This window comes from Urocitellus parryii, chromosome 4, assembly GCF_045843805.1.
Source record: "Urocitellus parryii isolate mUroPar1 chromosome 4, mUroPar1.hap1, whole genome shotgun sequence".
NCBI lineage: Eukaryota > Metazoa > Chordata > Mammalia > Rodentia > Sciuridae > Urocitellus > Urocitellus parryii.
Window position 1 is genome coordinate 62,146,338 of NC_135534.1, and position 16,715 is coordinate 62,163,052.

The following is a 16,715-nucleotide window of genomic DNA, read 5'->3' on the forward strand; positions in this document are numbered from 1 at the left end:
ATAAGGGATCAGCATTAATTACCATTCCATTCTCAGGTGATATTTCTTTAGTTCTTTTTCTTTTAGTGTGATTGAACTTCATGAATTCATATGGTGGTTAGGCATGGGTATAAACTTGCAGCACTCCGAGAAGACTCCTTGTAAGAGATCCATCTTTATTCTGGGTATCATTTAGCCTAGGAAATGTGATTAATCTTCTAGGAAGACTAGTTTTTCTTTGAATACAGCATTAAAATCCTGCACACTTGTAATGACCCACTTAAAATGTGTTATTGGTCCTACAGCATCAAGAGGCAGGAAAATAAACTGGCTAAATGCATTGCTTCTAAAGTCATATTCTTTAAAATGAAATACTTACTCTTCCACTACCTAGTTATTTTACCTTGATCATATTATTCTAACAATCCAAGCTTTTATTTCCTCATTTGCAAGCTGGAAATAATATTTACTCCATTAAGTTGATGTTTAGAATTTCAAATGATAAGCCATATAAAAGTGCTTAGCATGATGCTTGGTAATAGGTGTTCAAAAGAATGAGACTATTTCACTGTTTAATCATAGAGTCCCAAATTATTCTAAATAGCATTCTGAAGTGGGTAGGTATCACCTGGAGGCCAGTGCATGCGTGCACGCACGCGCTCGCGCGCGCGCGCACACACACACACACACACACACACACACACACTGACCCCTCTGCGTTGTTTGAACCTTTGTTCTTGTCTTCCCCTGATGTACCACTGAAGATGTCTCCCACAGTGCCTATGCATAGTAAGGATCTCCTAACCTACCATGAGGATCTCACTCTCTATTCCTTACAGGACATTTCTCAAGAAATGGGGTTTTGTTTTGTTTGATTATTTTTTATCATCATTTCAGTAACAAGGTCTCTCTTACATATATCTACACCCCATCTCTAATAACAAACTCTGAGTAGTTGACTTTGCATTTAACAGGAATGCCAAAATGAAATCAGATTAAAGATGGAGTGGAAGTGGGTATGATAGGCATGCTTGATCCAGGCTAAATTTCTGCTTTGACATTTTTTTCCTACTCTCAGATCATTCCACTTCCTAAAAGAAATGTACATGTGGTTTGGCCCCAGACTTGTGGACTCAAGAGTCCAAATGTGGACCAGACCATATTAAGCCCATTGAACTCCTCCTTCAAACTCTCATTGCCCTATTATTGCATCTCTCAAGGCTTCAGCCCAGTGAGTCAATACCCTAATTGTGCCAATTTAACAGTAGTCATATATAACCCAAGACTGTTTCCTAGGTTTCCAGGCAAGCTTTGATGAAGGAGGCTTATTTGCCAAGACTCAAGACTAGCCTGACTTTAGTTATCACTTCCTGTGCCTCCCCTCATTAAAGCGTTTCCAGAAGATCTACCTTACTCTTGGATAGGCAGAATTATTATCAAAATGAACATACTACCAAAAGTACTATACAGATTTAATGCAATTATGATCAAAATCCCAATGGCATTCCTCATAGAAAAAGCAATCATGAAATTCATCTGGAAAAATAAGAGACCCAGAAGAGCTAAAGCAATCCTTGGCAGGAAGAGCGAAGCAGGTGGCATCACTATACCAGACCTTAAACTAGGCTACAGAGCAATAGTAACAAAAACAGCATGGTATTGGCATTAAAATAGACTTGTAGACCAATGGTACAGAATAGAGGACACAAAGAGTAACCCACAAAATTACAATTATCTTATATTAGACAAAGGTGCAAAAAACATGCACTGGAGAAAAGATAGCCTCTTCAACAAATGGTACTGGGCAAATTGGAAATCCATATACTTAAACCTCTATCTCTCACCATGCACAAAATTTAACTCAAAATGAATCAAGGACCTAGGAATTAAACCAGAGACTCTGTGTCTAATAGAAAAAAAAGTAGGCCCTAATCTTCATCATGTGGGATTAGGCCCCAACTTCCTTAATAAGACTCCTATAACACAAGAATTAAAACCAAGAATCAATAAATAGGATGGACTCAAACTAAACAGTTTTTTTTCCTCAGCAAAAGAAACAATAAGTGAAGTGAACAGAGAGCCTACATCCTAGGAGCAAATCTTTACCCCTCACACATCAGATAAAGCACTAATCTCTAGGGTATATAAGGAACTCCAAAAGCTAAGCACCAAAGAAACAAATAACCCAATCAGCAAATGGGCCAAGGACCTAAACAGAAACTTCTCAAAAGAGGATATACAATCAATCAACAAATATATGGAAAAATGTTCATTGTCTCTAACAAGCAGAGAAATTCAAATCAAAACTACTCTAAGATATCATCTCATTCCAGTCAGAATGGCAGCTATTATAAAGACAAACAACAATAAGTGTTGGCAAGGATGTGGGGGAAAAGGTACACTCATACATTGCTGGTGGGACTGAAAATTGGTGCAGCCAATATGGAAAGCAATATGGAGATTCCTTGGAAATCTGGGAATGGAACCACCATTTGATCCAGCTACCCCTCTCCTTGGTCTATACCCAAAGGACTTAAAAAGAGCATACTACAGGGTCACAGCCACATCAATGTTTATAGCAGCACAATTCACAATAGCTAAACTGTGGAGCCAACCTAGATGTCCTTCAGTGGATGAATGGATTAAAAAATGTGGCATATATTCACAATGGAATTTTACTCAGCAATAAAAGAGAATAAAATCATGGCATTTGCAGGTAAATGAACGGCATTGGAGAAGATAATGCTAAGTGAAGTTAGCCAATCCCCAATAAAACAAATGCCAAATGTTTTCTATAATATAAGGAGGCTGACTCATAGTTGGGTAGGGAGGGTGACCATGGGAGGAATTGATGAATTTTAGATAGGGAAGAGGAGAGGGAGGGAAAGGGAGAAGGCAGGGGATTATCAAGGATGGTGGAATGTAATGGACATCATTATCCAAAGTAAAAGTATGAAGACATGAATTAGGTGTCAACCTACTTTATATACAGAGATATGAAAAATTGTGGTATATGCAAAAGAAACAAAATACGTGTATAAAGACATGAATTGGCATGAACATACTTTATATACAAAGATATGAAAAATTGTGCTATTTATGTGTAATAAGCAGAATGTGTAATGCTTTCCGCTGTCGTGTATTTAAAAAAATAAAATCAATAAAAAAATAAATACATGCATACATTAAATAAAGCATTTCCAGGCTGATGAAACTGCCATGTCCTTACCCTTGGACATTGTCTCTACTTACCCCTTTTTAACTCCTTATCAGGGGCCTGGATCCTTCCTGCACAAATTGGATAGATCACATCCAGTGAATTCTGGGCTCATATTCTCACCTGCTGCCATAGACATTTTCTTTGTTAGCCAGGCACTAGCAAACAGTCCCTGATTCTCCATCCCAACCATGAGGCATACACTTGCCCTCCCATTTGCCTTCTGGAGAGTCAGTGATTGATTCCATACTCAGGTACCTGCAGAGTTCTCAGGAGATTTCCTAAAAGTCAGATTTCTCATACTTTATTGAAACAAGCCAACCATGAAGACACAACCCCTAAACATAAGAAATGCTATATACTGGGACAGAAGAAGGAAGTAGACTGCTCCACGTCATAAGAACCTTATCATAATGGCAATTGGGAACATATCTTCAATGACAGATTGAAGAGGAGTTGGAAATATTTCAAAATAAAATGCTAGTAAAGAACTAAAAAATTCTGAAAATTTCTGGACTGCTGCATAGGTTCTCAATGCCAAAAACTTAGGGTTGAGCATCACTGCCTAAACAGTTAAAAAAAATGATTCAGAGTGCCTATTGCCCCAGTTACTTCTCATCCATGGCATCCCCCTCCTGGTTGCCCTGTATAGACACTTTTCTTTTGAGAGTAGCCTCAGTTAATTCCCTTCCCCATCCTCTTTGATTGAGGTACAGCATACATACTGTAAGATGCTGAATTTGAAGATAAACAGTAAATAAACACACCCATATAGCCACTACCCAGGTCAAGACTCAAGACAATTGCTCCCTGGTTGCCGAGGCCTCTATTTCCAGAAAGCTTCAGCCAACATCTCCTAAATCATATTTCCAGGCCTGCTCCTACCTCTGCCTTACATGAAGACCCAGAGGATCTATCACTGAAAACTAGCTTAGATGAATCACTTAACAGGAGTAACCAACTCACAGGATGTGTGAGGTTTTCATTCCTATTTAAAGGATTAGAAATTCATAACTCAAATTATTCTTAAAGGTAAAAGTACTCAATTTGAATGGAGCTTTTCTGTTCATGGTAAGCCTGTGCCTCTATACTGGTATTTCTCCTCTCCATCCAAACACTCTCCCAATTTGCCTTACTACTTGGTCTTGGTCTTTTTTAATAACTCTGCTTGTCCCCTAAGAATTGTCTCTGAACCATCCTACTGTTGAACTCATTTTCCCTTCTTTTCTCTGCTTTGAACCAAAGAAGTCCCATATTCCTGCTCCCTCTCCTACATCCTTTACCCTCCCCTTACTTTAGAAGTTCTTGATCTCAAGAGGATCCTCTAGATCTGGCCAGTCCTTTATAGTTGTGTTGAGGACTTGAATCCTCCTTTCTTAAATGATTCTGGCCTTGAGTCCTACCATCCCAATATTTGATATCCAGGTCAGTTACTCACATCCTTGGAGTTTCTCTATTCATCTGGTGATCTACGCCTGGTAGTCCACATTTTTTTCACTCAAAAGACAGGGGATTGATACAGGATCCTTGAAGAGGAGTAGTAACAATCACAAAGCTAATGTAGAGTCAAAGTGACTACTGTGCTTTTCAAAGACTATCTATGGTGAGTCCTCCTTCCCAATTACATACTTTATTATTCTGCCATTTCCTCAGACATGGTAAATTCCCTTTACTCCTACCTGGAAATGAAAATTGTAATTTCTCCAGAGACTAGTTTTTCTGAGCTCTGGCCCCTGGAGCTTTCCACATTGCAGGAGGAAGCAGATGCCTAGCAACTGAAGGGATTTGTTTCTTCAAGTCTTCAGGGGATACTGAATGCTACACTATTTATGTAAGGTGCATCCTGATAGGAAAAAATAAAGTTCTAAGTTACAGTAAATCTGTGAAAGGCTGCTATGTGCCAGACACACTGATAAACATGTTTCAAGAATTATCTCATTCACTTTTCACATCCCTTTGATATAGCTCCATCATGACATGTACATTTCATAGATCAATGTGAAGTACTTAGGTCACAAAGCTAGTAAGTTGGAGAATTAAGGTTCAGATACTAGCATTGTAGTGCATTTCACCTTTTTTGTACAACTACCTAATCTCTCAAATTGCACTTTTTTGTTCCTCTTTCTTCCTGAGGACGCATGGTAGGCTCTACAGATTTAATATTTCACATGACACTGTGTAAAATCCTGTGTGAATGCAGAAGGGAAATGGGAAGAAGGAAGACATACTTTCCATACTGAGGAAAGGACTCAGCACAAAGGAATAAAAAGGGAAATGTCCTCCAAAAGAGAATAAACAACTTGTTATTTATTTCTGATGCTTTCCTGCCAAGATTTCCCAGAAGGCCCCTTCATTAGGTAGCAACAGATGGTACCCAATGGTCTCCTCTGGTATTCATGACCATGTGAAATTCCCTCATCCCGAGTGTGGGCTGGACATCAGGACCCACTTGTAATGAATATGATGCTGCAGAACTAATGGTACTTCACAGTCTACATTAATTTACAAACAGACTGTGCTTTACATCTTGCTAATACTGTCTGTCTTTCTTTTAATCCTGAGGTAAGGCATCTGCCATATTATGAGCTACTGTGGAGAGGTGGACATGGTAAGGAAAGTATGTCTTTGACTAATTGTAAAAAAGAACCTAATGTTTAACAACAGTAATGTGAGACAATGTAACAGTGTATCCTATGAGGCTTCTGACACCCAAATTTGTTGACCCAGATGTGAATCTCTTTAATTGAGCCTTTAGAATGACTGTAGTCCTGGCCAACCCCTTGATGGTAACCTATGAAAGACTGAGCCAAAGGCAATTAGCACCTGGATTCCTGCATCCCATCAACTATGATATACTTTTTTGGGTTTTTGTTTGTGTATTTATTTGAAGCTACTAAATTTTGAAGCAATTTATTAAAAAACAAAGTAATAATTCGATAGCTAACCACTTGCCTACAGTTTCATTTTAACAACAGTAATAAAAATTGATGCCACCAGTTGCTGGTCACTTTTGCTATTGGGGATAATTAACCTGATTATAAATGTTCTGGAGCTTCTGACTCTTAAAACTATGTGAAAATCTCTAAGTAAGACAACCCTGTTTCCTAACTGTTAACTATCTGATAATGCTATTCCACTAAAAATTTAGAGACAGATCTCAAGGCAATGTTTCTTATGTCAAGAGTTTTCTTACAATGTTCTATGCCTGGAACCCATGTATAACCCACGGATGAACAGGGGACACATGTAATCAATAGCCTCCAGGTTGTTCACCTAAATCACCTCTCATCCTGTGTGAATGCAGAAGGGAAATGGGATGAAGGGAAGAAGGAAGATATACTTTCCATACTGAGGAAAGGACTCAGCACAAAGGAATAAAAAGAGAAGTATATATTGTTCCTGAAGTATATATTGTTCTCTGAAAGCAGAAAGCAGACTATTTTGGGGATATCTCTTTCTGCTACATTCCCAGTGGAAAATACTGTCAGTATCTAAAACAGATAAGGAGTTAACAGAGCCTAAAGAACTTCTGGAATACTATAAATACAAGAATAGAAGGAAAAAAACATAGAATAAAATATTATTCTGATACAAAATAAGTCAAGCTACAGAAAGGGTACCTTTAATAGCTAAAACATGTCAAGATATAAAAAACTAACAGTGAGGAAACTACAATAATAGCAGTTGTCAATAACTGAGAAAAAACAAAGTTGGATAACCCCATGGATTTCTGGGGATATGAGGATATGAGAATTTTCAGGCACAAAAGTTCAGAAGTGTGTTAACACATCCCAGGGAACTTCAACAGCTGATAGATGGAGCTTCTGGTTAATACCTTGGCCTCCTCACCCCTCCTATGCAATATCTAGGGCATGTACTACATAATTTCTCAAAAGTCTTCATCAGGAATGACCCTTTCTTGCCCAGTGAGCCAAAGTAGAACCTACTCATTACACAGCCTTGTAATGACCTTATTTCTTTACCTATATATTACTCCCAACTAACCTACCTTTGCTTCCTAGGGTGACTTCTAAAATAAAATACTTGCATTCAAATAATTGATTCAGGATCTGCTTCTGAGAAAACACACTACGTCAGTGTGTATTCATGCCATTTTTCTAATCTTTCCTACTCTTGGAATGCTTTACTACTTGTTCCTTAAGTAAGAGGAATGAGGTATACATAGAAATTATAATTGCTTTTTTATTTTATGGAGTATTGTATGAGTAATGGGTGTTAAAGGGCCTTTTGTACATCTTTTGAGAAAACGGTATTATCTTTTACCTTAGATATTTTAATATAATTTGTATCAAAGGTTTTCCTAATATTGAACCATATTTACATTCATGGAACAAGTCCCACTTGCACTGACATTATTTTCTTAACACAATTGTACTCTGTTTGCTGACATTTTCTTTAGTATTTTTGGATCAATACAAGACATCAACCTCATTCCTTCAAGCCCCTTCATAATTGGCATTAATCTATTCATAGTGGTAAAACCCTCATAACCTGAACCCCTACTCCCACTGGGCCCCAATTCCCAACACTATTACGTTGCAGAATAAGTTTCCAACATATGAACTTTGGGGGACACATTTAAATCATAGAAGTAATAATGCTCACTCCAAAATAACTAGTGCAATTATGTTCTCCCCACATCCCTTTCCACTCCCCCCACTCTCTCTCCTTTCGTTCCATCCTACTATGGGGTGATGCACCATCAGATCTCCTACCACAGCTGGCACCTTCATGTTGGAATTGTCAGCCTCCTGAATTGCAAGAAATAAACATCTAGTCTCTAGATGTTAAAGAGGTTGCCAGTGTATGACCAAGTAGTTAGTAAAATTAGAACATTTTTTTTTGTTGAAATTCATAGGAAAGCTTGTCCTCTGTAAAAAGACTTTTGGATATGGATTTGTTCCACCATCTCTAAGTGTTACATATGCCTGTACTTGTCCACTGGACTGAAAATAGAAGGAAATGAGGAGGGAGAGGTTCAAGGACAAAATGGTCATATTAGACGATACTTCATATTTAACCATTGCTACGCATGCAATTTTATTTACCAATGCTGTGTGAATAGTGGACAGGGTCTTATGTGGAATATCTAGTCCTTCTATATATTTAGAAGTGCTTGATATATTTAAAAGTAAAAGTAGTAGAATTGAAACTTTTTGTAAATAGCTTTTAAAAACCAATGAGAAATATTGTGTTTAGAATTGTTAAACCACCTCTTAACAGAATACTGTCTGTTGTACTTGTTGATTGGGTTGAGGGAGGTGGGAGGGAAGAAGTTGCAAAAGGCATTTAACATTGTTAGAGTGTGCTAGAAAACTTCAGTTTACCCATTTCCTGTACCATGCATTTCATTTAACTTTGTTGTACTGTATATATTGTATATATACTGGACAAAGGAGTCCTAATTTTATAATATCTAGTCTCTAGATATTAAAGAGGTTGCCAATGTATGACAAAAGTAGAGTTAGTAAACTCACACATTTTGTACACTTTGTGTTAAAATTCATAGAAAGGCAGTCTTCTGAAAAGGACTTTTGGAAGTGAAATTGTAACAGCATATCATGTGACACTCAGATGTGACACATGTGACAACAGGAGAAAGAAGAAATGAAGGATTCTAGGCCAGAATTATCCTACTTAGAAGACACTTTCAGATATAACCATTGTTACATGTGTGTAGTTTATTTAATACTACAATTTGCATAGTGGACAAACTTAAGTCCTTATTTGAAACATCTAGTCTTTCTAGATGTTTAGAAGTACACAAAGTATGTTAAAAGTAGAGGTAGTAAAAAAAACATTTTGTTATATATCTTTTTTAAAATTCATGAGGAAATAACTGTCTTTTGGAAATGGAATGATCAAAACACTTCTCTGAAGAGTACATATTATAACTGTGCTGGTTCAGGGAGGAAGAAGGAAAAGAAAATATAAAGGGCTTTATACCAGTGTATTTTCTGTGAAGCAGAATTGACCATTGTCCCTTATATTTGTGGGTTTTGTTTTACTATTCTGTGTAAATAGTGTATATAAAGGACAAATGAGTCCTAATTTACATCTAGTCTATCTAGATGCTAAAGTGTATGACAAAAGTAGAGATAGTAAACTAACACACCGAGTACATGTTGTTAAATTCATAGGAAAGACTGTAATTAAAACCACTTAGAAAGTGAAATTTGTTAAAAGTCATCTCTAAGCATTACAGATGCATATACTGACCCATTGGTTGATAAGACTAGAAGGGGAAGGGTCCTAGGTCAGAATGTTACTGTTTGGAAGACACTTTCAAATTCTAGCCTTTAAAAAAAGGGGTGGGGGGGAGTTTTGCTTCAAAGTATAGCCTTTGTTAAGTAAGTGTTGCAGTTTATTAAGTGATACTGTATGTATAGTTGGAAACTTAAGTCCTTGTTGGGAACATCTAGTGTTTCTAGATGTTGAAAAGTGCACAACACATGGGAAAAGTAGAGAGCTAAAGTAATGCCCTTTAAGTATGTTTTGTTACTACTTAGGAATGGTTGCCATTTAGGGGAATGGAATTGTTGAACTTGATGTCTTGGAGGGTACGTTGAAGGTTCACTGGGTGGGGAGTAGAGGAAGGAGAAAATATGCATAGAGAAGCAATGGGTGCCCTTTAGATTAGTTCAGATTGTCTAGCCATTGTGATATGTGCATTTTAGTTAATCTTGCTGGGTATTAAAGGATAAGTCCTAATGCTCAAAGTTTGTTAACAATAGCAAAATAATCCCTATATAAATGTCCTTTTGTTAGTTTTTAGAAAGAACTGTCTTCTGAGAGTGACCGTTGTTAATCCAGCTCTTGGAGCTAGGGATAGTCCTGAATTTAGTCACTGGAGTGGTGAAGAGGGAGAAGAGGTAGGGGGAGGGGAAGTGCTCTTTGCTAAAGTCTCCATATTTGGAAGACAGGTTTAGATTATAACCATATATCTATATGTACATTTTTGGTAAATTGTGTTTTTGTGCGCAAAGTTCATACTTCATTTCACAATATCTAAGCTTTCTAGATGCTTGAGGTGACAGTGAATCATAAAAAGTAGTGCTAGAGAATTAGCCAACTTGTAAATATCTTTTAGTTATAATTGATAGAAAAGATGCATCTTGGACATGGAATTGTTTTATCTCTGGGCATTGTGTACCAGGACTTGTTCATTAGGCTGGCAGCAGAGGGGCACAGGGAAACAGAGAAAGATGGAAGCAAGTGCTCAAAGATTTATATTTTGATGTAAGCCACTGGTGTGTGTGCATCTTCTGGCTGTACTATAGGAATATTTTAATTCACTGGGAACATGCATTCTTGCTAATATTTTAGTAGTAGAAATCTGTTAATGAAACAAGCTTGGTGTATTCTGTTGCTGTTTCATTTTAAATTGAGCATTAAGGGAATGAATTGTTTTAGTTGTAACTCTGCCAATATGTCTATCTAGAGGCCTGTTGCCATTTCTGTCTTCAGTGAAATTTTTGTCCCCAAGAAAGGATAACAGATTGAGTTGGTGTAGTGTATTCTTGGTTATCAAAAAATACTCATGTAGCTTTGGGATTTTGAATTGGTGAATATTCATGATGTGTGGAAAAGCACACACCACAATCTCAATCACACAAAATTGGATATTGTGTATATATGCACACAACCTAGAGGGACACGTCCAACTAAGCTTCTTGTGACTGGATGACTTTGTTCTTTGCTTGTGTTTTTTTTTCCTGTAATGTACAATTTACTTTTAAAAAATAAAAATTATTTTAAAAACCAAAAAAAAAAGAATTGCAAGAAATAAATTTCTTTATAAATTACCAGTTTCAGATATTCTATTATAGCAGTACAAACAGACAAAGGCAAGCTACTTCTGGAGAGATGGAAGCAACTTTTTATTGATTTGAAAAGACCCCTGCATCCTGCACGTGTGTGATTCAGTGCTCTCATATTTCATTCTCCACCATGCCCAACCACAATTAACTTAAGCATATCACACAAGTGAACATGCATTATCATATCATTCCCTTTGTTGTTTTATGAACTAAGGAATGTTACATTTTCTGATTCAAAAGCTAAGCAAAATGACCCATGTACAAACAACAGGGAAAATTTTGGTAACTGAGGTTTTACTCCTGTACAAAATAGAATTGATTCTGTTAGATATTACCAATGGCCATACATTGTCTAGTATTTCAGGTGATGTGCTGCATCATGACAATGACAAAAATAAATAAGAACTAATATGAACTTTTAATTGTTCAAGTACTTTGATTTGCAAATGAAATATTCAAGTGTTATTCATTTCTATGAAGATTTTAATGAAACTACAGAAAACAAACCCACTGTGCTTAAATTGTCAATCATATATATGTATGTAAACCACATATTTGTGTGTTCAAGCATACATATGTATTATTCAATGTCCATAGAAGGGCTTCTATTTCTAATGATAGCCAGGCCTCCTGATTTCCAATGTTTGAGGAAATATCTATGTTTAACCTGATTTAAACATTATACAATATATTCATTTTTCAAAATATTATGTGTACCCTTCACCATGTACAATTTTGTTTTTATGTATCAGTTAAAATAAATATAAAAACAAATATCTCCTAGAGTGAGCATTTAACCTAGTCCCCCCTTGCCAGACATATTGGTTTGATATACCCTCTCTGAGTTTTTAAAAAGTAAAATCTATCAACCTGTCATTTAAACAATAAAAAATTTATTACTTTCTAACCAGATCATTTAACTTCTATCTGAATTTCTTCATTTGTAATTTGGATATCCTGAACAGCACATTATTTACTACATCAATTTAAAAAATAAATGAGTTAGTAGTACCTGTGCAGAGTTTATCATATTGCCTAGCACAAAGTTAATTTCTTAATAAGCATTTATTGCTATGGTCACCAATTAAAATACTTGTCATAAATGGAATAGTCTTTGTAAGTGTTGAAGATGAGATTTCAGTCAAGTTTCAGAAATAGCCAGGGTCTTTTAAACCGTTATTACTCAAGGTATGGTGCTTAGAAAAGTAGTATATCACCCGAGACCTTATTAAAATGCAAAATTTTGTCTTTTGCCCCTAACATACTTAATTAGTGCATTTTAACAAGACTTTCCAAGTGGTTTTCATACATATTAACATATGAGAAGCACTATTCTAAGCCATGATTTAAAAAAAAATCACTGCCTCAGGTATCAGGAATATTGTAGTAAGAGTAGAGTCAAGAATAGTTAGAGGCTGACTCTAGCTAATAAGGTTACATGTAGGTCTATATTCAGTAAGTCTATCCAAGTCTGACTTGGATTAATTTTATGGTGTTTTTATAAATTGAAATATGCCACATAAAATTGCCTAGGGTATACATTGAACAGCTTAAGAAAGTATAGCATGAAAGTAAGAATGGAGGATTAGTGGAAGTCTTCAAATGCCTGCAAGCATTGCAACCTCAGAAGTAATGTTGATAGGCTTATCTACCATTCACCAAGCCAAATCTTTATTTGGATGTGCCACCTTGGCATAAAGACAATATTAGGCTTATGCATGCAGGTGTGTTTGTGTATGAACAAACCAGGCAAATTACCTAAATAATTTGATACATAAGTTCCATTTCTTTTATTAGTTCTAAGCAGTTATACATGTCAGCAGAATGCATTCCAATTCATTGTACACAAATGGAGCAAAACTTTTCATTTCTCTTGTTGTATACGATGTAGTGTAGCACCACATGTGCAGTCATACATGTACCTAGGGTAATCTCATTCCAACATCTTTCCTGCCCCAATGCCCCATCCTCTTCCCTCATTCCCCTTTGCTTATTCAAAATGATGATGGATCAGCATCCACTTATCAGAGAGAACATTTGGCCTTGGTTTTGGGGGATTGGCTAACTTCACTTAGCATTATATTCTCCAGCTTCATCCATTTACCTGAAAATTCCATGATTTTATTCCCTTTTCATGCTGAGTAATAATCCATTGTGTATATATACCACGGTTTCTTTCTTTATTCATTCATCTGTTGAAGGGCACCTAGGTTGATTCCACAGTTTAGCTATTATGAATTGAGCTGCTATGAACATATGAGTTCCATTTTGATCTCAGAGAGCTATTTGATTGAGATAATTTTCCCTAGAACCCTATAGTATTTTCCAAGGGAGGAATTTCATTTTGTGTCATCAAGAGTCACCCATAATGGTACCTGGTAAAAATGTCCACAGATTCTAGTTGCTTCTTCTCAAATGTATCTCTTTATTATAGAGTAGAATTTTCCAAACAGTGTAATACTTCTCCTTAGGGTCATATTAGTTTAACAAGTCTCTTGAGGCTTATGTTCAGCTATAGATACATCAAATACTCAATGTCTTTGGACTTCTACCAGAAGAATCTGACTCTGGGCTCCCTACGTCATCCTTCCTCAAGGTCTCCATTGCTAGAAAGTTAACCAATAAACAAACACATTTTAAGTGTTTATTTCATTTTCCCAATTTATCTGTTTCACGGTTTTATTCTAATAATTTTGTCTCTTATTATGAAATAAGAGAATGGAATAGAAAATAATCAAAATTAAGGTAAATGTATTTTTGTTATGTCTGTTTACTTTGTATCTCATTTTTTTAAAAAATTTTTATCTTGAGGGCTGGGGATGTGGCTCAAGCGGTAGCGCGCTCGCCTGGCATGCGTGCGGCCCGGGTTCGATCCTCAGCACCACATACCAACAAAGATGTTGTGTCTGCCGAGAACTAAAAAATAAATATTAAAAATTCTCTCTCTCTCTCTCTCTCTCTCTCTCTCTCTCTCTCTCTCTCTCTCTCCTCTCACTCTCTCTTAAAAAAAAATTTTATCTTGATTGTAGTTTATAATTAAATTCAATTTCATTGTATCTGTTTTATGACCTCAACAAAGAGAAACTGATAACAAGTATGGAATGACAATGGGAGTATCCATTCTAGAGCCAGAAAAACTTTTTTGTTTGTTTGTTTATATATGACAGCGGAATGCATTACAATTCTTACTACACATATAGAGCACAATTTTTCATATCTCTGGTTGTATACAAAGTATATTCACACTAATTCATGTTTTCATACATGTACTTTGGAAAATAATGATCATCATGTTCCACCATCATTTCTAACCCCATGCCCCTTCCCTTACCCTCCAACCCCTCTGCCTACCTAGAATTTATCTATTCCTCCCATGCTCCTACTCCCTATCCCACTATGAATCAGCCTCCTTATATCAAAGAAAACATTTGGCATTTGTTTTTATGGGATTGGCTAAATTCACTTAGCATTATCTTCTCTAACTCTATCCATTTACCTGCAAATGCCACAATTTTATTCTCTTTTATTGCTGAGTAATATTCCATTGTGTGTATATATGCCACATTTTTTAATCCTTTCATCTACTGAGGGGCATCTAGGTTGTTTCCACAGTTTAACTATTTTGAATTGTGCTGCTATAAACATTGATGTGGTTGTGTCCCTGTAGTATGCTGTTTTTAAGTCCTTTGAGCATAGACCGAGGAGAGGGATAGCTGGATCAAATGGTGTTTCCACTTCCAATTTTCCAAGAAATCTTCATACTGCTTTCCATATTGGCTGCACCAGTTAGCTGCCATTCTGACTGTATTGAGATGAAATCTTAGCATGGTTTTGATTTGCATTTCTCTAATTGCTAGTGATAATGAACATTTTTTCATGTATTTGTTGATTGCATATCATCTTCTGAGAAGTGTCTGTTCAGGTCCTTGGCCCATTTATTGATTGTTTTTTTTTTTTGTTTGTTTGTTTTTTTGTTTTTTGGTGTTTAGCTTTTGGAGTTCTTTATACACCCTAGAGTTTAGTGCTCTATCTGATGTGTGGGGGTAAAGATTTTCTCCCAAGATGTAGGGTCTCTATTCACCTCACAGATTGTTTATTTTGCTGAGAAGAAACTTTTTAGTTTCAGTTCATCCCATTTATTGATTCTTGATTTTAATTCTTGTGCCACAGGAGTCTTATTAAGAAAGCTGGAGCCTAATCCCACAGGATGGAGACTAGGGCCTACTTTTTCATCTGTTAGACACAAGGTCTCTGGTTGTATTCCTAAGTTCTTGATCCATTTTGAGTTGAGTTTTGGCATGGTGAGAGATAGAGGTTTAATTTCATTTCATTGCATATGGATTTCCAGTTTTCCTAGCACCGGTGGCTGAGGAGGCTATCTTTTCTCCAATGCACGTTTTTGACACCTTTATCTAATATAAGATAATTGTAATTTTGTGGGTTAGTCTCTGTGTCCTCTATTGTGTACCATTGGTCTACCAGTCTGTTTTGGTGGCAATACCATGCTGTTTTTGTTACTGTTGATTGCTCTGTACTATAATTTAAGGTCTGGTAGAGTCAGGAAAACTTTGAGGGTTAACTCCTTCACTCTCAAGTCACCACAGATGACTAAGCAGTCATGCACTTTCCTCAGTAGCAGGCTATGCAGCCCCACACTTCCCCCTTCAGAACACAAGCACTCTTTTGCTCAGCAGCTGGGATCTTGTCTTTGCAAGAATTGCCTAGACAAAAGGGCTGCAGTAAATTTAAATGGAGTGATTTGTTATATGGCAGTGAACTAATACAGAAGGTAGCTGCTTCCTATCATATATTATGTCCTGGCTTGCAAACATGGGCTTTGCCATATCAAGTTTAAGAGTATCAACCTTCCAGACTGAGTGAAAAATTGCATGTTTATAACCATATGTAAATATGACTTCAGGGATAGGATAATAGTGTCATGTTACTGGATTTCCTTAAAAGTTGACTTCAATCATTTCTGTCTCTAGAGTGTCATTCATTTCAGAAAAACAAACATGAAAACAAATCTAAGTGGCAAGAGAATTTTTCAATCCTTTGAAAAATCTAAATATGAAGAGAAGTCAAAATAGTATATTGAATACCTACATACCCACTACCTAAATACATTACTAACATTTGGCAGTTTGTTTTCAATATACAAATGGACATGTACATATGACTGTGTGTATTCACTACATATACACAATACATACATGATGAGGCTTTACCTCTAAATATTCCAACATGAATCTACCATATAAGTACACTTTTCTACATAACCATAGTACTCACTTCATATTTAAGTTTTTCTAGTTGTCCTAAGGACTTTTTAATATTTGCTTTACTTTTTTGAACTAAGAGTTATTCAAGTTTCACATATTCTACTTAATTATGTCACTTTCGGTTTTTTAATCCAAATTCATTTTCCTCACCTTTTCACTTCATTACCTTTTTTTGAAACTGTGAAACTGTTTATATTACTTATCTTCCTTTTAATTATGAAACTTTTCAGCAGATAAAATATAGGACATACTAACATGTCATATGTTGACACATAAAAACAGAGTAGTGTGTAAGGACCGTCAACTACTCATTGCCCCTTCAGCTTCAAAAATTAGTAACTGATGATCATTTTTTTTCATTTACACTTTTGTTTTATATCTTATTACCCTTTCCTT